The sequence below is a fragment of the Oryctolagus cuniculus genome, chromosome 2 (assembly GCF_964237555.1).
Source record: "Oryctolagus cuniculus chromosome 2, mOryCun1.1, whole genome shotgun sequence".
NCBI lineage: Eukaryota > Metazoa > Chordata > Mammalia > Lagomorpha > Leporidae > Oryctolagus > Oryctolagus cuniculus.
The window spans coordinates 85,102,877-85,130,603 of record NC_091433.1 but is presented as its reverse complement, the minus strand read 5'-3'; positions in this window follow the sequence as shown (position 1 = coordinate 85,130,603).

Below are 27,727 nucleotides of genomic sequence, written 5' to 3'. Positions count from 1 at the left end.
TTTAAATATTAATATATTAGTTGTTGGCTGGTGTTTAGGAAAAAAGTTAAATTGGACAAGATATTTGAAACAAAGAACAGTTGAAAATAAATTGTGTTACTCCTACCAATGATTATGACAGTGTAAGTTTGAAATAGGAACAAATATATACTTGGGCATAATTGCAATAAAATATAACAAGATTGCACTCTAGGATAGTTGCAGTAGAAATGAAGAGGTGTAGCAAACAATGATACAGACAGAGAACTACTGGGAATTGTGAATGATTGTATTCGCAAAGTAGATAAGACATTGGGTCAATAATGACAAAAGTTGCTTGCCTAAATGTTGATCAGTGTAAGCCAATTTCTGCAATGATTAATCCACAAGAATTCAGTGGATGAACATATTAGAATTTATTTTTACTCAATCATAGTCTAATGAGGGTTGTCAGATGAGTGATCAGCTCTGTCCCAGTCATTCAGGACCCCAGATCCTTTCACTGTGTGTCTCACAGCTTTGCAGGACCTTGACTTCCTATGGTTGAACCTCTGCATCAAGCAAATAGGTGAGGTAAGAGAGAAACGTGAAATGAAATAGTCCGTCAAGTTTTAGAGTCAGTTCCACATAGGAGTGTGCATAAGTTCTACTCATTTTCTGTTGAATAGATCTCAGCCAAGTGACATTAAAGAAGAGAATATAGATATTGGTGAAAAATGAGCAAGTATCTTACAGTTATCAGTAGATGGCAATGCCATGAACTAAAAAAGAAATTGGAAAGCAAGTCCAGTTGGAAAGAAAGAAAATGGGTTCAGAGTTGGTCCTGATGAGCTGGTGTTGCATCCATGACTCCATGCTGGCTGAAATATTCTGCAAGTAGTGGTCACTTTGAATTTGAATATTAGGGTGGAGTTACCATTGTGGGAATCATTAGTATAAATATGGAAGTGAAAAGGAGGTTGTGAATGAGAAAAAGGAAAGACCTTGGATGAAACTTTAGGGGGAGACAATGTAATTTAGAGTTGTACAAGAAGAAGAAGCAAGGATGCTTAGAAAATGGTAGCCATCTGGGAGGAAAATCTAGAGAACAGACATTCTAGGGAGCCAGTCAGGCTAACGTGTGAAAGAGGAAGGGTCAGAATCCTCAAACACTGCAGGAAAGAAGTTGAGAAGAAAGATAAAACAGAAAAAGCTTTCACTCGAAGTGAGAAGTGCAGGAGAGGTAAAGAAATAGTAGGGTAAGAAAAGAATGAGATTGAGCTGTTGAAGTGGTGTGCACCTGTAGTCCCAGCTACTCAGGAGGCCAAAGCTGGAGGATCTCTTGAGTCCAAGAGTTCTGGGCTGTGCTGATCAGATGTTGCTGCACTAAGTTTGGCATCAATATGGTGACCTCCCAGGAACGGGGGACCACCAGGTTGCCTAAGGAGGGGGGAACCAGTCCAGGGCGGAAACAGATCAGGCCAAGAATGAGATCAATTAGCAATGAATTAAAGCATTTACAGCAACACTCTGTTGAACTGAATCATATCATAGGTTATTTATTCTACAAATGTGAAAAGACCAAAAGACTTGAGTTTAGATGATGTGGTTTTTAACATAAATCTGGCTAATCCTGGAATATTGAGCTAAATATTTAATCTCACTTTTTCTCCCCATATGTGAAACTAACCAATGTTTCCAAGACACCCTCTCCTCCATTTTTGAGTCATTTTATTAGGTAAGGCAACACATTATAATAATGAAGAGATTATGTCAGTGAGATGGTGGAGTAGGGGATCCAAGCCTTGGTACCTCACAAAAAATGACAACAACTGGGGCTGCTATCCACGTGTAAAAATAGTTCTAGGAGAGTTCAGGTGTCTACTAAAGAATTTACAGTAACATAGTAGAGCAAACAAGTAAACAAAGACAATAAAAAAGAACCCAATAACAACAGTCCAAAAAGGTAAAAATAGCTGAATTTTGCCTGCACCATCTCATCCCGTGGGCCAGCACTGCTCAGCGTAGACAGAAAACTCCCCAGTTTGGGAGCTCTTCTCACAAAGAAAAGAAGAGCTGTTGGACAATCAGCATCAGCAGGCTTCAAGGGCACTGACTGAATGAATTGCTTTAGTGTCACCTACCCAGATCCCTGGGGAGACCAGAATAAATGAGAACAGCATAAGTGAGACATTGGAATTACCCAGTGCCACAAATTTAATGTGTCCTCAAGATCATGTGTTGGAAGCTTGATTCTTAATTCTACATTGTTTGGTGATTATGATTATCTACCCCTAATGAATAGATTAATGCTGTCATCATAAGAATGAGTTAGTTATCAGGGGAGTGGGCTCCTGATTAAAAAATAGATGAGTATGGCCCCCTTCCCCCTCCTTCTCTCCTCTTATGATGGCTTTCACTACATTATAACATCATACCCGTCTTTATCAGAAGTGGGCCCTCCTTCCTGGAGGGTTCCCAGTCGAAAAGAAACTCTTATGTTGTTTATAAAACACCCAATCTGTAGAGTTCTGTTATCACAGTCAGAAGCACACTAAGACAGGAATAAAGAAAAAGATGGAGCTATTACTATTAACCACATGGTAGGAGCTCCACTGCTCTGCCATGCACAGGACCCTGGCAGATTTCTCTGCTGAGAACCACTTCCGTCCTCATGGCCACTCTGCCCCTGCCCTGTGGATTTTACAGCCAATATCCTTGTGGTATTTGCCAGAAGCTTGCTTCATAGAGCACCCCAGCAGCATCTGCCTCCTTGGAAGCCAACAGCCAGAAAAGTTGCCACAGATTCTCCAGTTTTGCCACCTGGGGCCCTGCAGGTTTTGGACTTCTGATTCTCCAGCTGTCTGATCTGCCAAGTGTTTCTCTCCCTGCTCCTTGGAGTTTCCCAGTCCTCAGCCTCTGTATGTGCCAAGTCCAGAAACATGGGGAAGACACCGTGTACATGTCCACAAAGGCCTGAGCCCATGCTGCAGGCATTGATCTCAACTGCGGTGTGCACCTGCAGCTTGCCATGTAACCATGTGCACACACACAACTGTTCTACCTCCATCTCTGGCCTCACTACTGCGCTAATTTTTGCCATTGGACCCTGCAGCTACAAACATGCTTGTTGCCAGCCTCAGCCCCATCCATTGAAGCTATGCATGCAAAATCAGCTGGCTCTGATTTTGATTGCCAGCTCCCACTGCCATCTTCCACACACAGCTTCAGAACACCACCAGCAGCCCCCACTACTGCATGTGTGCCAGCAGCTGGCCCCAATTCTTGCCAACTGTCTTCATTACTGTGCTTGCTCTCTTAACTGGCTGCCATAGCTGGCCTCTGCAACCAGGCACCACCAGGCTTAACACATATAGCCAGGCACACACACAGTGGTAGCCCTTACCATCCTGATAAATATACATTTGGCCCTAGCAACTGACCCTGGTCTTGGTCATTTCCACCATTTGCCAACCAGCAGCCAGCTCCTTTTGCCAAATACGTGTCTTCAGTCAGTCACTACAGCTGCATCTGGGCACATCAGAAACCTTGTACCTCACTGCCGCTTTCACTGGTCCATTGCTGCTATACCTAGAGCTATCCTGAGAATCTTGAACCAACATGGACTACCTGCAGCTGTTTCCATGAGGATCATGCATTTGTAAATGTCATGGAGCCCAGCTACCTGAGCAGATGAAACATTATTCCTAGCTGGTCTTGGAGTCATTTCATGACCGTACACTTGGTACCCCGTGCCACTAGTAACAGTGCCACAGGGGTTCCAGCCAGCATCCCAGCACACACACACACAAACACACACACACACACACACCATAGGAATTTCTTTATTATGAAAACCAATCTATAAAGTCTCAAAGAAGTCATTGTTTCTTCAAATGTGCAGACAACTACAGAAAGCTGAAACAATCACAAAGAATCCTAGAAATCTAAAGGAGCACAATACACTTCCAGTAAATGATCCTCTCCAAATCAGAGGCCCATAAACTGGCAGACAATTATTGTAAAAAAAAATTCAGTGAACTACAAGAGAACACAGATAAGTAATTTAACAGTATTGGGAGAACAATGCAAGACAGACACACACACACACAAAACTGAAGTCCACCAGAGAGACAGAAAACAATAAAGGGGGTCGGCACAATGGCGCAGCAAGTTAACACCCTGGCCTGAAGTGCTGGCATCCCATATGGGCGCCGGTTCTAGTCCCAGCTGCTCCTCTTCCAATCCAGCTCTCTGCTATGGCCTGGGAAAGCAGTGGAGGATGGCCCAAGTCCTTGGGTCCCTGCATCTGCATGGGAGACCCGGGAGAAGCACCTGGCTCCCGGCTTCGGATGGGTGCAGCTCTTGCCATTGCAGCCATTTGGGGAGGGAACCAGTGGATGGAAGACCTTTCTCTGTCTCTCCCTCTCACCATCTGTGACTATCTCTCAAATAAATAAATAACCTTTTAAAAAAACAGATGTACAATATAAAAATGTTAACGATTGAATCATAAATAAGATAGAGGAAGGACTTGAAAGCACAGATCTTTTGTATGTGATACATTTTCTGCTTAAAATAGATTAATGTGACTATAAGATGTCTTATATAAGAGTCATGGTAATCACAAACCAAAAACCTGTAGTAAATACATATAACTCATACCACTACAGATCAACAAGTTGTGAAGAAATTAATAAAAGAAAAAAGGAAGAATCTACAAAACATCAGGATCAATTAACAATAACGTTATAACTATAGCAAATGTTATAGTAAGTCCTTACCTATAAGTAAATGCTTTGAAGGCAAATGGGCTAAGTAGGCTGATCAAAAGATATAGAGTAGCTGCATGGCTATGAGGAAGGGATCTGACTATATGTTGCTTAAGAGAGACTCATTTCAACTTTAAAGTCACATGTTGACCAAAAGTGAAGGTAGAAAAAAAATGTTATCTACTAATGGAAAGTGAAAGGGACTAACAAATGGACAAAGTACTTGAGCAATTTTTCCAAAGAAAACATACAGATGACCAACAGGAACTTGAAAAGGTGCTCAACATAACTAATTATCTGGGAAATGCAAATCAAAACCACAATGAAATATCACCTTACACATGTTAGGATGATGATCAGCCAAAAAGCAAAAAAATAAAAATAAAATAAAATGTTGGCAAGGATTTAGAGAAAAGGGAATACTTGTATATTGCTGGTGGGAACATAAATTGCTATAGCTATTAGATAAAACAGTATGCAGTTCACTATGGTTTGAATAGGGTATGACTCTCTAATGAAAGCAGATGGTTGAATCCCAAAGTCATTAGCATAGACATTTAATGCTATTATGGTGTTGGGAAGTGGACCCTGGAGGGTGGGGCAGCATTCCTTAGGCCCTTAGGAGATTGTCCTTGGAAGGTAGTTCTTGTGAGAAGGGTGGGTGGTAAAAGCAGAGTTGAGCCCAGCCATTTTCTCTGCTTCCTGGCTTACCATAGTTTCAAGTCCACGCTCCACTCACAATTCCAATTTCTTGCTTTCTTTTGGGTAATAAGCAGAGCTGGAACTCCACTATGGGATGTCGTTGTTAAAAGTGGAGGCTAAGCTGCTTCATCACAATCTTGGCCCCTATTTGTCAACCATACCTCAATAAATCTGGGCAACAAAGAACTGTGTCTACTTTCTTTCCCAGAATGCAACTTTGATCAGGTAATTAGAATACTCCAACTTGCATTTTTCATCTCCAAAATGGGGACTATGATAGTACTTGCATACTAGTATTGATTTAAGTTTTAAAAAATTAGTTGTAAAACGCATAGCCCAATGCCAGATATTTGGCAAATACTGTCTATATCTGAATTCTAGTGGGATACCAGGAGAGCTGTTGAGCCCGAAAGATGGATTTGTATAAAGTGTTAATTCAGGGAACATTCTTGGTGTAAATCTCTGGAAAAAGAAAAATAAACTTGCATCACCAAAATGTTGTTTGTTCGATTCTCTCTGATTATGCAATAAAGAACATCCCTAGGCATAAACAGTTTGGCAAACAAGAAAATAATTTTAGGCATTCTTTAAAAAAATTTACAGGTATTTGTGGCCAAACAGACTCTGTTCTTGATATAGCACAAAAAGAAATTGAGGTGAATAGGGAAAAATCTGGATTACATATTTATCCTGTGCAAATCTCTAACCTGCTTCTGGTTTCTGTCCAAGGCAGTCTTAGACAATAGAGAATAATTTTGTTTTGTAAATGAATGTGTGAGCATTGGTAAACCAAGACTTATTATAACACAGAGGGAATATAAAACAGGGAGGGAAATAGTTGTTTCCTTTATCTAGAGTCTGAAGAGTACACCCTGAAAAAGATAAATAGTATGTACTTGAAACATCCAACATTAAATAGCCATGGGAAATTTTCACACAGAAAGGTCACTCATGTTTATTTGTGTAGCAAAATTATTTTCCTTTCTTAATTCAAGTGGAAAACTGTCCTCCTAAATATCTGCACCAGAAACAACGTATTTCAACCCTTTTGCTAAAGATGAACTGTTTGACTTCAGTGTTTTGTTTCACTATCACTTTAATTAGTTTCAAACAAGGGATATGTTCTAGCCTTGCTCTCTTTTCCAAGTACGTCAGTCTGTATTCCATACCTATTATGATTATTATCCTGAATTCTGCCCTTTGGGAAATCAACCTGACGTTGCTCCAAATTGCCCATTGACTATACAAGAGATTCAAGTTCTTCAAATCACAAAGGACAGAGTGAGGAGAGTATTGCTCTCTGTGTCCTGATTGGCTAATATCTTTTTCCTTCCAGCAATAACAAATTCATTTAGAAGAATTAATATCAAGGTCAGGGATGGGGGCTGAGCAGATTGAAGAGATGTAAGTAAGACTAGGCATGTAATATTGTAGTTATATTTAGTATTTGCAATGTTATTGCAGGTTTTCAGAAGAATTTTAGCAAACGAATTAGAGTAGAGTTGTGTCTTATTATTTTCATAGGAGGTTGTTTATTTTCTTTTTTGATTTAAGCATATGATATTTTTTCCTTTATTTTATCTGGGGCATACATATGTTGCCATGTTAATGGTAAAGTTGTCATTTATCAAAATCTTGCTAGGTTCTAAGTGCTTTACATATGTTACTCTTATAATCTTCACAAATAGCCTAAAATTTAGTTATTATCTCCATTCATAAAGTTACATATGTTACTCTTTACATATGTTACTCTTATAATCTTCACAAATAGCCTAAAATTTAGTTATTATCTCCATTCATAAAGTTATTATCTCCATACATAAAGATGTATGGTTGATAAATCTTTGTATTTGAGCAAACACATCTTTATGCCAGGTCAACACACTTCATAATCATGAGACTATATAATCTATCAGTAACCACCAAGTTATTTAAAGAAAAGGCTGAAAATAAAATTTTAATAAATTGTTGTAAGGACAGGGAACTGAGAGTAAAAGTGAGCTGGATCTTATGTCAATGTTTGAACTTTAGGCATTCATTTGTCTTTGGGAATTCCTGTGGTGTTTATTCAGAACTGCTCCTTCTACAGTATTGTTAAGTGGGTTAGAAAATAAACATTTTATGTAGCAACTTGAGGTGAGGTTAGGAAGGCATTAGAGCCCAAATCCTATTACATTTTAAAAAATTTATTCTATTTATTTATCTGAGAAAGAGAGAGAATGGAGGAGGAGAGGGGGAGAGGACAAGAGCTATATCATCTTCTGATTTTTTTTTTATTTGGCAGGTAGAGTTACAGACAGTGAGAGAGAGAGACAGAGAGAAAGGTCTTCCTTCCATTGGTTCACTCCCCAAATGGCCACTAAGGCCGGCGCCACGCCGATCCGAAGCCAGGAGCCAGGTGCTTCTTCCTGCTCTCCTATGTAGGTGGCAAAGGCCCAAGCACTTGGGCCATCCTCCACTGCCCTCCTGGGTCACAGCAGAGAGCTGGACTGGAAGAGGAGCAACTGGGACTAGAACCCGGTGCCCATATGGGATGCTGGCACCACAGGTGGAGGATTAGCCAAGAGAGCCACGGCGCCAGCCCCCAGCATCTTCTGATTTTTATTTCCTAAGTGCCCACAATAGCCAGAACTGGGCCAGGCTGAAGTTTTGAGTCAGGAATGCAACCCAAGTCTCCTACATGGGTGGTAGGGACTCAACTACTTGAGCCATCACCCGCTGTCTCTCAAGGTGCACATGAACAAGAAGCTAGAATTGAAACTGGAGTCGGGACTTGAACCCAGGCACTCCAATACCTGCTGTGGTTATTCTAACTGGCATCAAATACCCATCTCATGCCAATTCTGATTACTTCTCAGCTGTTGTGTGGACCAGATAACTTCATGGGATACCTTTCTCTTTAGTGCCAATCATGATCCAGAAAGACACAATCCAGAATGCATAATAAAAAATGAAATTCCAAGAATCAAAATCCTTAAAGCCTGAAAGCCTTATATTTTAAAATTCTGAAGTTCACACTCTCAAAATTTAACAATTCTGAAGGTTGAAATCCCAAAAGCTGAAATCCTGAAAACTGCAATTCCTACTTTAAATGTAGGAAGCATAAAAAGTGGAGATTTAGGGAAAGAATTAGTGTGTGCTAGATTGATAGGTAGAGCCAATACCTGGAAACCTGGTAAAGCCTCATTTTTGTTTGATGTGTGAGGGTGTGTCTAGGGGAGATTAGTATGTGAGTCTGAGTGGACCAGGTAGAGAAGATCCATCTTGGAGAAACTGATATTAATGTATTCTTGGAAGACAGCCATGTCCTAAAAAGAAAACAAGCAGAGACACAGATATTCATCATGATGTAAGACTTCAAAATATAATTGAAGATAGTGAAAGTCGGTTACCTCCTCAGGACCATGTCTGCGACTGCCCATAATCTATCCTCGTAATATATATATATATATATATATATATATATATATATTTACCCCAAATTGCTTCTTAGCTTTGACCTTTTAAAGTTTTTATCTTTTTTTGGTTTTCTTCCATTATTTGGAATTGTCAGTATTGTTTTCTACAATTCACTGTGCTGTGTATTTCATTTTCATACCATTTCCAGCTCCGGATGTATCAATTGTGTAAAGACTATTCAAGTTCTAATTCACCTTACGCATTTTTACTGTTTGCAAATTTTATTCTGTGAAGTACACTATCATAATGTTGACTTTTTTTTGAAAGCATGGTGTGTGTAAGTGAAAATGTTGAAGTTTCCTCAATGAATGAAGGCATGCCCTTTTTTGTACATCTGCATTTGTAAAAGACAAAATTCATGGAGAGCTTGGATTTTTGGGTAACTGCATACACAGAAGGTAACCCACCCACTTAGAGATATGTCTCATCAAAGGATGTCAGTTGTCTGCTCTGGTATTTCAGGTAAATGCAGTTATCCAGGTAGGTGAACACGGTACCAAACATAGTGATATGTGTTGAATTCTTTAACTTTGTGATCTCTTTTTTTTAAAAGGGATTTATTTATTAGAAAGGCAGAGAGAGAGACAGATAGAAAGAGTGAGAGAGAGAGACAGAGGGATCTTCCATCTGCTGGTTCACTCCTCAAATAGTCTCAACAGTTGTGGCTGGGCCAGCCTGAAGCCAGAATCCAGGAATTCCATCTGGGTCTTCCATATGGGTTGACAGGAACTCTACTAATCTTCAGTTGCTTCCCAGGCACATTGGCAGAAAGCTGGATTAGAAGCAGAGTAGACGAGACTAGAACCAGTACTGGATATGGGACGCAAGGACCCCAAGTGCTGACTTAACCCAATATATCCATGGTGTCTGCCCGTTATCTATTTTTTTCATGAATACAGTTCATATGTCAATAACTGTTACATCTCTGTGACTGACTGTTTATGCTTGCAAAGACAAGTGTGTGAGAAGCTCAGAAGTGGTTAGCAGCCTGCCAGAGCTCTGCTGCAACATCGGAGCCCCGGCAGCCCTCCTGCCGTCGAGAAGTCTGTTAATTCTCATTGTGACTCTGAGGTGAAACACACATGCGTGCAGTTTAGCACTGCGAGTGGCATCAGCAAAGGGCAGCCATTGTCCAACCTGGCAAGGACCACTCACAAATAGGAATTGTTCAGTGGCTCTTGTGAGACCACAATTCATCACTCTTTGTTCCTTCTCCGTGGATACAAGAGACACACAACTTTCACCTCTGGGCTGCCTCTCCACCCTGCTGTTCCTCCCTCCCAAATTAGGGATGTGGCATCCTGAATGTGTGAGTTTGATTGGGTGTGGGTCTGTGAGCCTGTGGATGTTACTCTGTGCTGCAGAGGAAGCTTGGTCAACCTTGATCCTTTTGACCTTTTCACTGGAGGAAGTTTGCATGGATCGCCTCGCTCACTCTGGGGAATAGGAATGGACCACTTCTAACTTGATCTGAAGACCTGAAGATTAGAATGACAATGCCTCCTTACCCCAAAATGAATATTCCCTGAGCGGTCATTGGATTATTCTGATTCCTCCTACTCCAGGCTGTGAAATCAGAATTAGGATGATGCCCTTGGGGCCAGTGTTATGGCATAATAGGTTAAGCCACTGGCTGAAATTCCAGCACTCCATATGGTAGCTCCACTTCTGAGCCAGCTCCTTACTAACGCACCTGGGAAAGCATGGAAGATGGTCTGAGTCTTTGGGCCCCTGCCATCCATGTGGGAGAACTGGATTGAGTTCTAGGCTTCTGGCTTCAGCCTGGCCCAGCCCTGGCTATTGCTGCTATTTGGGGAGTGAACCAGTGGATGAAAGATGTCTCTGTCTCTGTAATTCTGCCTTTCAAATAAGTAAATAAATCTTAAAATAAAAAGAATGATGACCGTACGGTTTTGTTGTTAGGGTGAAAATGAAATAATGAAGGGAAAAGAGCATTGGACCAGAAGAGCTCAATGCAGGTGTGTTTTGGTGTTTACGGCACTGTTTTTACTGTTTTTTTTTTTGGGGGGGGGGGCATGTCAGTTGTGCCTTTCCCTTGTCCTGGCTGCCTTACTGGACAGAGTCAGAGGCAAGTAGTAGACAAGGAAGGGAAAGAGGGGCATGAGTTAAGGCCCACCTGCTCCCTGCTGCTACGCTAAGTCAGGGCTGGAATGTGTGCACACTATCTCAGCTTTCTCATAGCTCAAGGCCAATCCTTAGCATGGCCCATTAGCCTTTTCTCTTTAGACTTTTAAGGCTAGGGTGTTTTACAACTCAGCACTTCTAGTGCCCTTTCAGTTTACTTAAAGCAGACTACATATAAATATGAGAAGTAGAATGAGGTACAAGGAAAGATAGAGAAAACTAAAATTCTCTTCTGGTCTCATTCTTCATGGGGGTAATTTTGGACCTTCCTCTGACTTAAGGGATAAGAATAAATGGACAATTGCTATCTATCCTTTTCTGTTTTTTTTTCTCTGTGTATTTTCTTCCCTTCCTTTTTCCCCCCTTTCTACTCTCCTATCTTCCTCCTTCCCTCCCTGTCCATCTCTCCCTCCCATCCTCCCTCCCTTTCTTCTTTTCTTCTTCTCTCTCACTCTCTTTTCTGTCTTCCCTTTCTTTTTTTCTGTTCTATCAAGGATATAAAACTAAGTTTGTTGGAATATTTTTTTTAAAGTTCTACCTGGATTTATCTGAAGAGATTTTCATGGTGAATCACTCACTGAGAATTTGGCTTTTCTGCTGATAGGTACACTGACATATTGACATTGAACTTGGACACACCAAGGGTTAGTAAGAAATTGAGTTATAAAATAGGTGAAGAACTCGATTTACAAGCAGCTCTTTTTTTTTTTTTTTTTGACAGGCAGAGTGGACAGTGAGAGAGAGAGACAGAGAGAGAAAGGTCTTCCTTTTGCCGTTGGTTCACCCTCCAATGGCCGCCGCTGCAGCCGGCGCACCGCGCTGATCCTGGCAGGAGCCAGGAGCCAGGTGCTTTTCCTGGTCTCCCATGGGGTGCAGGGCCCAAGCACCTGGGCCATCCTCCACTGCACTCCCTGGCCATAGCAGAGAGCTGGCCTGGAAGAGGGGCAACCGGGACAGAATCCGGCGCCCCAACCGGGACTAGAACCCGGTGTGCCGGCGCCGCAAGGTGGAGGATTAGCCTAGTGAGCCACGGCGCCGGCTCAAGCAGCTCATTTTTTGTGAACTGCAGATGTGTCACTGAAAATGAGTCAAAATATGCTCCCTTAAAATAAAATCAGAACTGATGTCAGGAAATGACTCATATTATTAACCCAAAGAAGGACACGGATTGTGTGTGTTCAACTGTAGTGTGCCACAGTGCAAATCGAAGGAGACGCATCATGCCTTTGTGTTGTTCCCCCTGGGGTGCTGAGAAGAGTCCTTTCAAAAGCAAACACTTCTCCACTAGTCTGCAACCAGCAGTGAAAGAGTCTTCAGTCCGTGAGACCACAGAGAACATCTGGTTGATTAACAGATGTTAATGCCAGAATAGCTTTGGTTTGATCAACGATGTAATCAATCATGAAAGTTATAATTTTAGCAAGGTTTAGACCGTTTCATTAAATAAAGATGGGACATGTCTGATGTTCCAGGTTTTCAGAAAGAATTTATTTCTCCAAAACCAGTTTTTGAGGAACATCTGCATGCATATAATTTTAGATGTGGTTTTTAACATGTCCATATGGCAACTACCTTACATAAAAAGGAAACAGTGGGGAAAAAAGGTAAAGATTTATTTTGTTTGCCTTATAGTTGGGGAAAAATAGGAGTGTAGTTTAATTTTATGCATTAAAGAGACAATAGAGGACATACGGGTTAAAAAACAAGATTCAATTAACTTTTAAAAAGATTTATTTATTTATTTGAAAGGCAGAGCACGAGAGGGAGAAGGAGAGATAGAAAAGATATTTTCCATCTGCTTGCTTATTCCCCAAATACATGCAACAGCAGCCAGATCTGGGAGAGGCTGAAACCAGGAAGCAGGAACACCATCCGATTCTCCCATGTAAGTAGATGGGGCCCAAGTACTTGAACCATCATCTTGTGTCTTCCTAGGTGTATTGCCAGGGTGCAGGATTGGAAGTGGGGCAGCTGGGACTTGAATCTGCACTCTGAGGTGGGATGCTGGCAAAGCAAGCAGTGGCTTAACCCATTGTGCCACCACGCTGGCTCCTCAGCTAATGTTTTAGGAGGGATTTATCTAGTGATGCTGTATATACTCATAGTATGTGATTGTGGATTTTGGTTTTAGCTCTTCTTATTAGACAAAATAAATAACCAGAAGACAATGCCATAAAATAAAGAAAAATAGAAAGAAACCAAAGTAAAATGAGAGTCAAGTATTGAATGTCGGTTCTTCTACAGGAAGATACTGCAATAACATAAAAGAAGAGGTGTCACCTAAAAGCAAGCACAGGAGCTGGCGCCGTGGCTCACTTGTTAATCCTCCGCCTGTGGCGTCTGCATCCCATATGGGTGCCAGATTCTAGTCCCAGTTGCTCCTCTTCCAGGCCAGCTCTTTGCTGTGGCCCGGGAGGGCACTGGAGGATGGCCCAAGTGCTTGGGCCCCTGCACCTGCGTGGGAGACCAGGAGGAAGCACCTGGCTCCTGGCTTCGGATCGGCATAGCTCTGGCGATAGCTGCCATTTGGCGGGGTGAACCAAAAGAAGGAAGACCTTTCTTTCTATCTCTCTCTCTCTCTCACTGCCTAACTCTATCTGTCAAATAAATAAAAAAAAAAAATTTTAAAGCAAGGACAAAGTGAAACCCATCAACTAATCAGCAAATGAGTTGGGATATAGGGGACGAGAGAAGAAAGACACTTGGGAGATTCTTACGAAATGAATTTGGATAGAACAAGAGGGGACTGAGGCTCCAGAGCTAGTTTTTCAGAACACTTCTCCGCAGACCTCTCCAGGACAGCTAAGTGCTGCCACCAGTAGCAGATTCCTGGGGCCTCTCCTAGGGTGGTGGCCAGGAGTCCTCTGCAGGGATGTGTGGAGGTCATATTCCATTAGCTAAAGTGCCCACTTATAAGTCATTAAGAAAACCTCTAAGGCCAAATAATGAGAAACTAGTGTATATTAATAGAATTACTATTCAAGCTCAGATATGCTCATAGCTATCAAGCCATATAGATGATCTGCAGGTTTGTATTTAACAAATTTTAAAACATTTTATATATTTTTTCTCATAGTTTTGTTGACAGCAAAGGAGGGAATGGTCAATTTGTCCTCTCATAGTCCAGACGTGTTACACAGAGAAACAGAGAAAGAAAGCATCATGAAAGAAATTAAAGGCAGAAAATTTCTTAGCAAAAGTAACAAAGGATATGGAAAAATGACAGGACCATGTCATTACTAATCAGCAATAACCTTGAGTGTAAATGATCTAACTTCTCCAATTAAAAGACACAGACAGGCTGAATGGATTAAAAAACAAGACCCACTGGGGCTGGCTTAGTGGCATAGAGGTGCAGTGGATAAAGCCACCGCCTGCAATTCTGGCATCCTATATGGCACTAATTCGTGTCCCAGCCTCTCTGCTTCTGATCCAGCTCACTGCTAATGGCCTGGTAAAAGCAGCTGAGAATGGCCCAGGTTCTTGGGTCTCTGCTACCCATGTGGAAGACCTAGAAGAATCTACTGGCTCCTCACTTTGGTCTGGCCCAAATGTAACTGTTGTGACCATCTAGGGAGTGAACCAGCAGATGGAAGATCTCTCTTTGTTCCCCTGCCCCCCCGTAACTCTCTGACTTTCAAATAAATAAAATAAATAAGACCCATCTATTTACTCCTTACAAGAAACACACCTCACCAACAAAGATGCACATAGGCTGAAAGTGAAAGGATTAAAACAGATATTCCATGCTAAGCAAAAGCCTGAATCTTGCAACACGATCATCTGATCTAACTTTTGCATAGTATAGACACTAGATTTTCAACTGATTGGGTGACACTAACCTACATTACAAGGGTAATCTGTTTACTCAAAGGCTACTGATTAAACATTAATCTCATCTTAAAAAATACCTTAACAGCAGCATCTAGACTAGCCTTGACCAAATATCATGGCCAGCTTTAGGTATAAAATTGACCATCACAACATGAGAATATTTCTTCTGAACATTTTTAGTTTTAGTTTTAGTTTTCTGCATACAGACACCACCCATGTCTGGAGCCAGTGATGAATACTTCAATGCAGTATTAAGCTTACAACTTCTTTCTATCAAAAAGTCCCTTTGTCAATTCCATACTTCTGATTGTTGGTTTAGATAGCACGTTGTTATTGGAAGTAGGAGAAAATGAGAGTGCCCTGCAAGACTCGAATGCTGCCTTCCATTCTGGTCTTGAGGTCTTTGTGTGGAATCACGGACTGTATGAGGTCACCGTTCAATATTTTCTGGTGACTGCAGAAGCAGAATCTGGAAAAGGCTTAGGATGGATGGACCACGTTCTGCCATCACTGTAGACTGATGCGTGTGATTGCCAGGGATGGGCAGAGTTACTTCGTACTCAGGAGTCCAAGTCCATTTTATTGCTTATGGTGTTTTAGACAGTTAACACCCAAACTGCAATCTCTTATTATTTTTATGTGACTTTAAAAAGCCACATGTCTGTGGAGCTGCAGGGCTTTTGAAAATGAATTCAGCTGACACATTGAATTGGGATGTTTCAAGACGGATGGCAGATTCATATTCCAGCATATCATGTGCCTTGCATCAGTTCCACGCGTCAGCTAAAAAGTTTAAGGAGAGTGAAATAAATAAGTTCAAGAGATTTCATCTCTGGTAAAATAGAGTTCAGGGAACCCCGGTTATTAGAGAAACTTTATGTGGTGAATTATGGTAGAGATTCTAAAGGCTGCAATTTTGGTGACATTTCACTTTTGATTTGGATGACAACACACGTGGATCAGCTTATGTATAGTTAATTAAGAGTTAAAAGGAAAAAAAAGCAAGGAATCAGCAATGGAAAGTGATGGGTGTAAGGGACGATTGTAGTTTAAGATGAGACTACTTTAGTTGGTTATGAATTAGATAAATAAAACCATGACTATTTTATGTGGCAGGTGGTTCTGGTTCTTCCCAAGCAAAACAGAAAGTGATATTGAATGGATTTTTCCAATATTTTGGCAAGATTTTTAAAATGAAACAATAAAAAATATTTATTGTGTTAACCAATATTTGTGTATTACTTACTATGCACCAGACATTACTCTAAACAGAATATAATCAATCAACAAAGCAGAAAATCTTAGGACTTATAGTTTGTAGGGTTGGATAAAGAATAAACCATGATAACTATATGCAAGCTTTGTGATGTGCTAGAATGTGACAAGCACTACAGAAAATCTTAAATTCAGTAGGATTGCAGAGGTTGGTAGTGCCATGGTGGGTTTTGAAGGGGGCTGGCTTCTCCGGTAGATTTCCCTGAGAAGGGGATGTTTGAGAAAGAACTTGAAGTAGGTGTTGGAGTTCACCACGTGACTGAGGGGAAGAGTGCAGCAGACAGAAGGAACGTCAAGGCTGAAGCCCAGCAAAGGGAGAGAGTACTGGGAGCAGATGAAGTTAGAGGAAGCCTGGTTGGTAGGGTCAGAAGGATCAATGCGTTGATTTGGTTTTTATTCCGATTTGCAGAGCCATCAGCAGTTTGGAGAAAAGAGGGGAAATAATTTGTTCTGAAAAGGTGTCTCTGAATGCTCTGTTGAGCATAGACCAGAGAGAGTAGGGGTCGAAACAGGGAGACATAAACATTATGTTGAGTGAAATAAGCCAATCCCAAAGGGACAAATACCACTTGTTCTCCTTGATAGGTGACAACTAACTGAGCACCAAAAAGGAAACCTGTTAAAGTGAAATGAACACTATGAGAAACGGTGACTTGATCAGCCCTCACCCTGACTGTTGATGAGCAGCTTAATATGTTATCCCTCTTAGTATTTTTTTTGTTTGTCCTACTTAATACTTTTGGTTGAATACTGTAATCAATACACAATTCTTCTTAAGTGCTGAAACTTAACTGAAAAGTGATCACTGTTAAATATACGAGTGGGAATAAGAGAGGGAAGAGATGTGCAATTCGTGACATGCTCAAGCTGACTTGCCTCAAACGGTGGAGTTAGAAACATACCAGGGGATTCTAATTCAATCTCATTGAGGTGGCATGTACCAATGCCATCTCACTAGTCCCAGTGATCAATTTCTGTTCACAATTGATCATAATGATAGGACTAAGAACCAAAGGGATCACATAAATAAGAATAGTGTCTGCAAATACTAGCTGATAGAATAAAAAAGGGAGAGAATGATACAACATGGGAAGTGAGATACACAGCAGACCCATAGAATGGCAAATGTCCTAACAGCACTCTGACCTCATAATCAGCCCTTAAGGCATGCGGATCTAGCTGAAATGCCCATGAGAGTATTTCAGGCATGGAAAGCCAAGACACTCTGAGGGGGAAAAAAAAACTAAATGAAAGATCTCCACGAGTGAGATCCCAGTGGAAAGAATGGGTCATCAAAGAAGGAGGTACCTTTCTCTGAAGGGAGGAGAGAACTTCCACTTTGACCATGGCCTTGTCTAAATATGATCAGAGTTGGTGAACTCAAGGGGCTTCCATAGCCTTGGCAACTCATGACAAGAGCCTAGGGTGATTACTGATGCCATAAACAAGAGTGTCAATTTGTTAAGTCAACAACAGGAGTCACTGTGCACTTACTCCTCATGTAGGATCTCTATCCTTAGTGTGCTGTACATTGAGATTTAATGCTATAACTAGTACTCAAACAGTATCTTTCACTTTATGTTTCTGTGTGGGAGCAAACTGTTGAAATCTTTACTTAATGTATGCTAAACTGATCTTCTGTTTATAAAGAGAATTGAAAATGAATCTTGATGTGAATGGAAGGGGAGAGGGAGTGGGAAAGGGGAGGGTTGCGGGTGGGAGGGACGTTATGGGGGGGAAGCCATTGTAATCCATATTCTGTACTTTGGAAATTTATATTCATTAAATAAAAGTTAAAAAAATTGCTTTACTTAAAAAAAAAAAGTAATCGCAGTAAATCAAGAGACAACTGGGGCCGGCGCTGTGGCATAGCAAGTGAAGTTGCCACCTGCAATGCCAGCATCCCGTATGGGTGCTGGTTTGAGTCTCGGTTGCTCTACTTCAGATCCAGCTCTCTGCTATGGCCTCGGAAACCAGTAGAAGATGGCCCAAGTCCTTGGGCCCCTTGTGAGTTTCATGAATCTTTGAAAGGGAAGATAGGTTTTCTGTTTTCATGGCAGAGTCCAATTTGTAGTCACTACAACTATTCATTATTGATCTTATTTGGGGCTTTATATAATGTTCTATTTTATTTTTTCCCACGTGATCTGTCATGAAAAGAGAGAATAAAACAGGCCCTTTTCTACCGATATTGGTATTTTACTGTTTTCTGATTGTGAATAGTTCTTTGGCAAAGTTTCAAGCCAACTGCCATTTTCCAACTTCATAGGTAATTGAACCTTCTGACTGATGACTTCTCTAAGAATATTTCACTTATTTTTAAAACCTAGTAACTTTAACTTCTGTGGGGTAAATTTCAATATTGACCATTGTGTGACAACTTTCCTGGGACATAATTCTGCATATCCAATTTTTTTATTTCTATAAGTATTTAGGCATTTTTAATGTGTCATTAGTTTGGTGTACTTTTATAACTTCATTTACACTTATGTTGGGTTATGCACTATGCCTTTTTTACTTTATGTTTTGTGGAAATCACTTTAAGTCAGCCAATAAATACATCATTTTTCCTTTTAACATTAAAAATAAAATTAACTGACACAAAAAGTGTACATATATATATATATATATGTTACCATATCATGTTGAGATACATGGATTCCTTGTTTTCAGTAGAAGCACATTATTCCATGATATGGATATCCCATAATTTAGCCATTCTTTTGTGCATTCTCTTCATTTTATTTCCTGTTCTTCAAAGTCCAATGTTTAAATAACATTTGATTTAAGTAAATTTTCAATACTCTAAAATTCATTTTTGTGTTATAAAATTCTCCTGATGTTGACAAAATGCACAATCACGTTATCACCACTACAAAAAGTGATAGGGAACGTATCCATCACTCTAAGAAGTTACTCACACCCAGCAAATCTCCCACCCTACCCCTTAGCCCATGGCAACCTTTGATCTGTTCCTGTCCTGGTAATATTTTCCTTCATGGACTATCACATAAATGGAGTGATCTCTAATGTAGTGTTTGGCATCTGGCACATTTCACTGAGGTAATTCTAGTTTTGTCATGTAAAGACAAAATTGATTTAAGCATTTGCATGAACATGTTGTTTTTCCTATGGGTAGACACCTTGTAGTGATGTTTCAGAATGGGACAGCAACACAATGTTGAAGAAATTTTTAGATTGATTTCCAAAGTGGCTGTCCATTTACAGTTTTTTTCAGCTCAAAATGGAAGTTCCTGTGTCTCTGTGTCTTTGCCATATTTAGTATTACAGTTTTTAACCCTCCTAATTAGTCTGCAGTGATAACTCATTACAGTTTCAGCTTTTATCTCTCTAATGGCTAATCATGTTGATAATCTTTTCATGTGCATATTTGTCATTCCTGGTGAAGTATTTGCTCACTTTCTTTGCTATTGAAAATTGATTTGTTTTTTATAATTGAGTTGTGAAAGTTCTTTATATGTGGTCTTTTACTTGTATTCAGCACATATTTTCTCTTATTGCTGTGGTTTTTCATATTTTTAGCTAATGGTATCTTTTGAATAGTAAAATATTTGATGATATTAATTTCATAAACATTTTATATGTATTTCATGTTTATTTGTGTCCAGACTAAGAATCCAAAGAGGATAGAGATTTTCCTCAATATTTTCTTGAAAATGGTTTATCTGTCCATTTATATACAGCTCTATGAATTTGTTCATTAAAGATACATACTTTTCAGAGTAAAATTATTTCACACTTTTTTTGTATTCATATTTAATTACTTGATATTTTGGTGCTATGTGTAGTTCTTAAATATTTTAAGTTGTATTTATTTATTGTTAGCATATAAAAATAAAAACAACTTTTGTGTAATAACGCATGTAGGATCCTTGATAAATTCATATGCTAGTTATAAAGTTGTTTTTTTTTTTTTTTTTTTTTTTTTTTTTTTTGACAGGCAGAGTGGACAGTGAGAGAGAGAGACAGAGAGAAAGGTCTTCCTTTTGCCGCTGGTTCACCCTCCAATGGCCGCCGCTGCAGCCGGCGCACCGCGCTGATCCTGGCAGGAGCCAGGAGCCAGGTGCTTTTCCTGGTCTCCCATGGGGTGCAGGGCCCAAGCACCTGGGCCATCCTCCACTGCACTCCCTGGCCATAGCAGAGAGCTGGCCTGGAAGAGGGGCAACCGGGACAGAATCCGGCGCCTCAACCGGGACTAGAACCCGGTGTGCCGGCGCCGCAAGGTGGAGGATTAGCCTAGTGAGCCACGGCGCCGGCTTAGTTATAAAGTTTTTAAAAAATAGTATCTTTAATCATTTTATACATATAAATTTATGTATTTTGTGAATAGAAGTAATTTTATTCTGAATTTTCAATTGTGTAATTTTATTTCTTGTCTGTTTCTCATCTCATTGGCTAAGCCATCCAGTGATGTTAAATTGTGTGATAAAAAATGGATATTCTTGTCTTACTCCCTATCTTAGAAAAGGAAGTATTCAGTTTGTCATTACTAATTATAATGTCTCTGATCAAAGATCAATTTTACTTGAAAACAACACAGATTCTATTGTTGTTTGGTAGAGTTTTTAATTCATGTATGTTAGCTCAGGCTAGGTATGTTGTTTAAGTCTTCTGGTTAGCAGTTTACTTTTCTGCTTATTTTCTTAACTACAGAGAATGCTGAAACTTCCAACTATGTGGATTTTTGTATTTCTCCTTTCAGTTCTATCTATTTTTGCTTCATATATTTTGAAACTGTACTTATGAATATACACCTAGGATTATTAAATATTTGTGGTTAACTTATCTCATTTATCAATTGATCCTTAATGGCTATATCAATAATTTCATTATGTATCTTTGGTGAATTAACACATTTATCCCAGTTAGTGTTCTTTTCCTCTGAAGTCTACTTTACCTGAAATTCAAAGACTCTCCAGTTTTCTTTTAATTATTATTTGTAGAGAATAGATGTTTGTCATCCTTTAAATTTTAACCTATTCCTTTTTGCTTAAAGCATGCATGTAATAGATGGTACATGGGGATGTCTTTCTTTTTTGCCTAGATAATCACACCTACTTATTTTTTTATTGTGGCGTTTAGACTATTTACACGGAAGAGTAATTGATACAATTGGATTAAAATCTAACATCTTGCTAGCTGTTTTCTGTTTCATGTGTTCTTTCATTTTAATTCTTCTCTGTCTGATTTTGGAATGTATAACTCTATGATTCCATTTTTTTCACCTCTACCTTATTAGTAGTAGTTTTAAATTTTTAATTTTGTTCCTGTGTTCATGTTGTACTTAGCCAGTTTATCACAGTGTGAAGTAAAGATGAACTTCGCCCAAAGGGAAGTTTGACATTTTCCCCTGGTTCTTGAAAATAAGCTCTAATCCATTAGAATATCCTACTTGATAAGAGTATCTTTGTTCACTTGGGGCTCTTGGTCCTTCTAGACAGACTAATTCTATAAGCCCTCCAGTGAATTTCACAGTTCAAACAAGAGACATATGAAGATTTCTGCAGTTTACTAATACCCATGAAAAAGTCACAGAATCACCGTAGATAAAGTCATTGCAGCCCCTCCACAACTTCTGCATTTTGCCAGCACTAACGTTGGTCTTTGTAGTCCCCCTGACTTTCCTCATCCTATTCTTGTGCTCCTTTTGCTGCTTTCCTGAGGTCTTTCTCTTCTTATACAAGCCATATCTTCCAAGTCTATATTATGTTTGGATCTATGTTCTGTTTGAATAATCCAAGGAATGGTAAATCATGTCAAAGTCCACAGTCTTGCGATCACCCAAATTAATTCTGAATCCAAAGATGATGTAGCATGTGGTCTTGTATATTTCCACTAGTTTTCCCTGAACTGCTATTTTGGGACTATTGTTTTCCCACAGTGGATGACATCTGTGACCATTTTTTCCCTCTGAAGTATCGGAAGGTCATGAACTGCCTGGTCTGCATAGTGGCTTTGTCATTCGGGATGGCAGTTGAACCTCACACAGCCAGGGAGGACAGGAGCTGTTGCAGTCACTATCTGACAGTTGCAACCTCTTTGTTATCTCTGGGTCTGGTTCCCTTGCTTAACTCTTCTCCTGAGGGTGGGTTATGTTTTCTTTATTTGTTATGAATACTGCTAGTTTTAGTTGAACAGGAACTAGTTTTAGAAGAGCACAGGAAAGACTCATTAGGTAGTATTTATACCTTTCAATCGCTACCTCTTTCCTGCCACATCACAACCACGGGTGATTTAGTAAAAATATTCAAGAGTGGTGCTGAATTTTGGTTTAGTTTTCATGTGGCTGCCTGTAGTACACCAAAGTACAGGAAGTCCTCTAAAGTTCTACCAAATGTTTAAATAAGAATTCATATGAGTTTTTTCACAAACTATTCCAAAATGTAGAAGAGTATGAAGTTCACTGCATGGGACCAAAAGCAGGTTGAGGTATCATAAGGAAAGTGCAGACCACTTTCTTGTATGGCTACAAATGCAAAGATCCTCCACAATATACTAACAAGCAAAAGCAAGCATCAAATTAAAGGATTATATACCATAGCAAGTGGGATTTAAACTATGAACACAAGATTGGATTGATACTTGAAAATTGACCAATGTAATACAACAGAGCAATAGAATAAAAACAAAATCCACATTATATTCTCAACAAGTACAGTAAAAACATTTGATGAAATTCAGTACTCTTTCATTACACAAACACTTAACAGACTAGGGTTAGAAGAAAATTTCCTTAACTTGATAAAAAAAAATTATCTATGAAAACCCAACGGTCATGCTCATATTTGATGGTTAAAGACTAGACACTTGACCATCCAGATCAGGAATTTGACAAAAATAGCTACGCTCATCACTTACTTTCTTTTTATTTTTTTATTTTTCTTTTTTTATTTAATAAATGTGAATTTACAAAGTGCAACTTTTGCATTGTTGTGGCTTCCCCCCCAACCTCCCTCCCTCCCACTGCCATCCCATCTCCTACTCCCTCTCCCATCCCACTCTTCATCAAGTTTCATTTTTAATTATCTTTATATACAGAAGATCAACTTAGTATATACTAAGCAAAGATTTCAACAGACTGCACCCACACAACCGCACAAGGTATAGAGTACTGTTCGACTAGTAGTGTTATCGTTAACTCTCATAGTAAAACACATTAAGGACAGAGATCCTACATGGGGAACAGGTGCACAGTGATTGTTGATTTAACAATTGACACTCTTATTTATGACGTCAGTAACCACCTGGGGCTCTTGCCATGAGCTGTTGAAGCTATGGAAGCCCCTTGAGTTCACCAACTCCGAACTTGTTTAGTCAAGGCCATATCACAGTGGAGGTTCCTTCCTCCCTTCAGAGAAAGGTGCCTCCTTCTTTGATGGCCCATTCTTTCTGCTGGGATCTTGTTCACCGAGATCTTTCATTCAGGTTGTTTTTGCCAGTGTCTTGGCTTTCCATGCCTGTCATCACTTACTTTCAACATCATACTGAAGGTTTGAGGGAGGGCAGCAAGAGAATGAACAGAAATAAAATGCTTTTAGGTTGGAAAGGAAGACGCAAACAATATCATCTTCCAGGCAGAAAAATTCTAAGAAATTAGCTAAACATATGCTTACTTTAATGGACACGTTCAGCAGGTTTGTAGTATGCTAGATAAATACAGAAAGATGTGTCTATACACCTACAATGAACAACATGAAAATGAAATTAAGGAAACAGTCCAACCTATAACAGCATTATAAAGAATAAAATTACTCAGGGGCAAATTTTGTAAAAAACTTACACTCTGAACTATAAAAAATTATTAAAAGAAAATAAATAAGGTCTAATTAAATGGGAAAAAATCGTATTGATGGATTAAAAACATATTTCATTAATATAGTTAGATTCCCAAAGTGGTTTAAATTAATCTTTAACACAATATCTATGAGAATTTCAGATTACTTCTTCATAGAAACTAACAAACTGATTCTCAAATTCATATGGAAATGTGAGGAATCAAAACAGTGAAAAATTAACGGCAGAATGAAATGTAAGGCCCAAATGTCCCAATTTTAGAAGTTACTAAAAATCTATGCAAATGAAGAGAATGGGATACTGAAATATGAACTTGCTATGATCACTGGGATAAAGCTGACGTCCCACAAACAATCTCTTATATTTAGGTTGGTTATTTTGAACATAGATGATAAAATAATTCAAAGTGGAAAATAAAAGTTTTCAACAAATGATACTGGAACAACTGAATATCCAAATTAAAATTTAATGAATAAGTAAATAAAAACAAGTATTAATAAAAGTTACAAGTTGTGTCTCTCTTCCTTGTGACATATATAAAATCAACTCAAATTCTCAGTTCTGGCCATTGCAGGAATTGGGGGTGTGAACTAGTGGATGGGTGTTCTCTTCATCTCTCTGTCTCTCTATCTCTCCAATAAATGAATAATTCGATTTTTTAAGAAAGAAAAATAATATCAAGAGTGAGAATTCTGTGTTAAATGGTATGAATATTTTAATTATAATTGCTATAGACAAGTTTCTTCCCATTTTTTATGAAAATGGAAACAATTTATATTTGTATCTCATATCTACCAGCAATAAAAAATTGATCCTTTAATGTTTGCTGATCTTAATAGCATAAACTTATTTTTTAAAAAGATTTATTTGTTTATCTGCAAGTCAGAGTTACACAGTGAGAGAGAGAGAGGTCTTCCATCTGATGTTTCACTCCCAATTGGCCGCAATGGCTAGAACTGCGCCGATCTGAGGCCAGGAGCCAGGAGCCGGGAGCCGGGAGCTGGGAGCCGGGAGCTGGGAGCCGGGAGCTTTTTCTGGGTCTCTGACACAGGTGCAGGGGCCCAAGGACTTGGGCCACCTTCCACTGCTTTCCCAGGCCATAGCAGAGAGCTGGAAGGGAAGTGGAACAGCCGGGTCTTGAACTGGAGCCCATATGGGATGCCTGCGCTTCAGGCCAGGGCGTTAACCCACTGCTTCACAGCGCCGGCTCCAGTAGCATAAACTTATACTCATGATTAATTTATAGTAAATCCTTTAATGATGATTAGTTTTGTCACTAGAGGGATAGGCATTATTTTTTTAGGATTTATTTATTTATTCGAAAGGCAGAGCTAGAGAGCTAGAGCTAGAGAGAGAGCTAGAGCTAGAGAGAGAGCAAGAGTGAGAGAGAGAGAGCGAGAGAGAGCGAGAGAGAGATCTTCCATTCATTGTTTCACTTCCTCACTTCCCAGATGGCTGCAACTGCCGGAGCTGTGCCGATACAAAACCAGGAACCAGGAACTTCTTCCGGGTCTCCCATGCAGGTGCAGGGGCCCAAGGACTTGGACCATCCTCTACTTCTTTTCCAGGCTACAGCAGAGAGCTGGATCAGAAGTGGAGCCAGCTGGAACTTGAACCAGCACCCAAATGGAATGTTGGTGCTGCAGGTGGCAGCTTCACTCACTACGCCACAGCACAGGTCCCGAGAAGTAGGCATTTAAACACTGGTAACACACTCTTGAAGACACTAGTATCTCACCTCATGGTGCTTAGATCTAATTCCATGCTCTGGGTCATAATTGCAGCTCTTGCTAACACAGACCCTAGAAGGCAGCAGTGTTGGTTTGAGTAATTGGGTTCCTGCCACCCATGCAAGAGCCCTGAGTTGAGTTCCGAGCTATCAGCTTCAGCCTAGTCCAGTCCTGGTTGTTGTGGGTATGTAGAGAGTGAACCAGTATGGGGAGCCATCTCTGTCCGCCTTTCTGTCTCTCTCTGTATCTTGATATCTCTGCCTGTCAAATAAATGAATAAAAATAAAAAATGTTTTCCACAGAAATTTCTATTTCTTATATTGCCTTTTCCTATTTTCTTCATTCTTATGAAGTCATTTATTTTCTTTATATTTCTTCAGAATCCCTGTGTATTACAAATACAAATACTTGGTTTGTCATCTCCACTACTTTTATTATTGAAGCCAATCATTGCATATTAATTTTTCACTTTTCATTTTGGTATACAATAATTTATGTTTATATATCCAAATATTTATTTTTAGTAGGTTTTAAGTTTCATGTTATCATTAAAAATCTATCCTCCTAGATTTTTAAATGTGTGATTGCCTAGATTTTTTCTGGTAAGATACTTATTATTTCAACTTAAGGAATTAAGTGTAAAATCAATTTGTATGACTGTATGTGGTGTTAAGAAGATATGCAATATATTTTGACCTTAATGCATAACAGTTTCCTATGCATCTTCTATTAAGGAAAACTTTTCCTACTGGATTTACATAAACGATTGATACATATAGATTAGTGTATTTTCTTGGATCTATTTTTTGGTTTTCTATTGGTTCTAATAATAAAAATGCAGATTTTTATTCATTAACTTATCAGTTATGTTACAATAGAGTTAGTTTATCATTTTATTAATGTAAAGAGCACAGATTTCATACATTTCATAGGTACAGTTCTAAGATGCTAATCCTACTCTCTCCCCACCTCCTTACCTTAATGCCCTTCCATTCCTCCTTCCTTTTTTTCTTTAACTTTTTTTGAAGATTTATTTTATTTTTTTTGAAAGAGAGTTACAGAGAGAGGTAGAGACAGAGAGAGAGGTCTCCCTTCTGCTGGTTCACTCCCCAGTTAGTTGCAACAGCTGGAACTGTGACGATCCAAAGCCAGGAGCCAGGAGCTTCTTCTAGGTCTCCCACTCGGATGCAGGGGCCCAAGGACTTGGGCCATCTTCCACTGCTTTCCCAGGCCAAAGCAGAGAGCTGGATCAGAAGTGGAGCAGCTGGGTCTTGAACCGGCACCCATATGGGATGCCGGCACTGCAGGTGGTGGCTTTACCTGCTATGCCACAGCTCTGGCCCCCGAGAATATTTTAATTTTCACCTTACCCACAATAAACACAGATTTGTTGTTTATAAATAGAAAAAGAGACATGATGTTAAAAAAAGAAGGGGAGGAATATTGAGGATGAGCTCCCTAGTGTCTGTACTATGCAAAAGTTAGATCAGATGTTCACATTGCAAGACTCAGGCTCTGAGAAAGATGAGAAGAAAATTATAGGTGTTCCTTCTTTTCTGAGGGTTATACAAGCACAAAGCTGTATACCCCAGAAGGCTGTCAATTTTTGGAAAAGTTTTGCAACATGAAAGGAAAACACTATTAATATTGTTTTACACAAGGTTTCCATGAATTGTGGTTTGATATTGAAGCTTGACCAGAGCACCTAAAAGTTTGGTTCCTAATTTCCCAGTATCCTTTCATGCCCATAGGAGTTCTTCACTCCAGTGTGTGTGTCTCTGTGTGTGCACACTCACATGTGTGTGTGTGTGCATGCACACACGTGTGTGGTAGGGAATAGTTACTGCTATTAAGAGCTCTGAAGGAAGATGTACACGGATCTTTGTGTCAATCAACAAACTTCCCATATTTAACGTGGAAACTTTTTTTTCTGAGACACATCTTTAACTTTTAATGCAACTCATGCAACATACTTTGGAATATGTTGGAGAGAGAGAAAGAGCCAGGTCACATTGGTTCAGTAGGCAACTAAGAAGC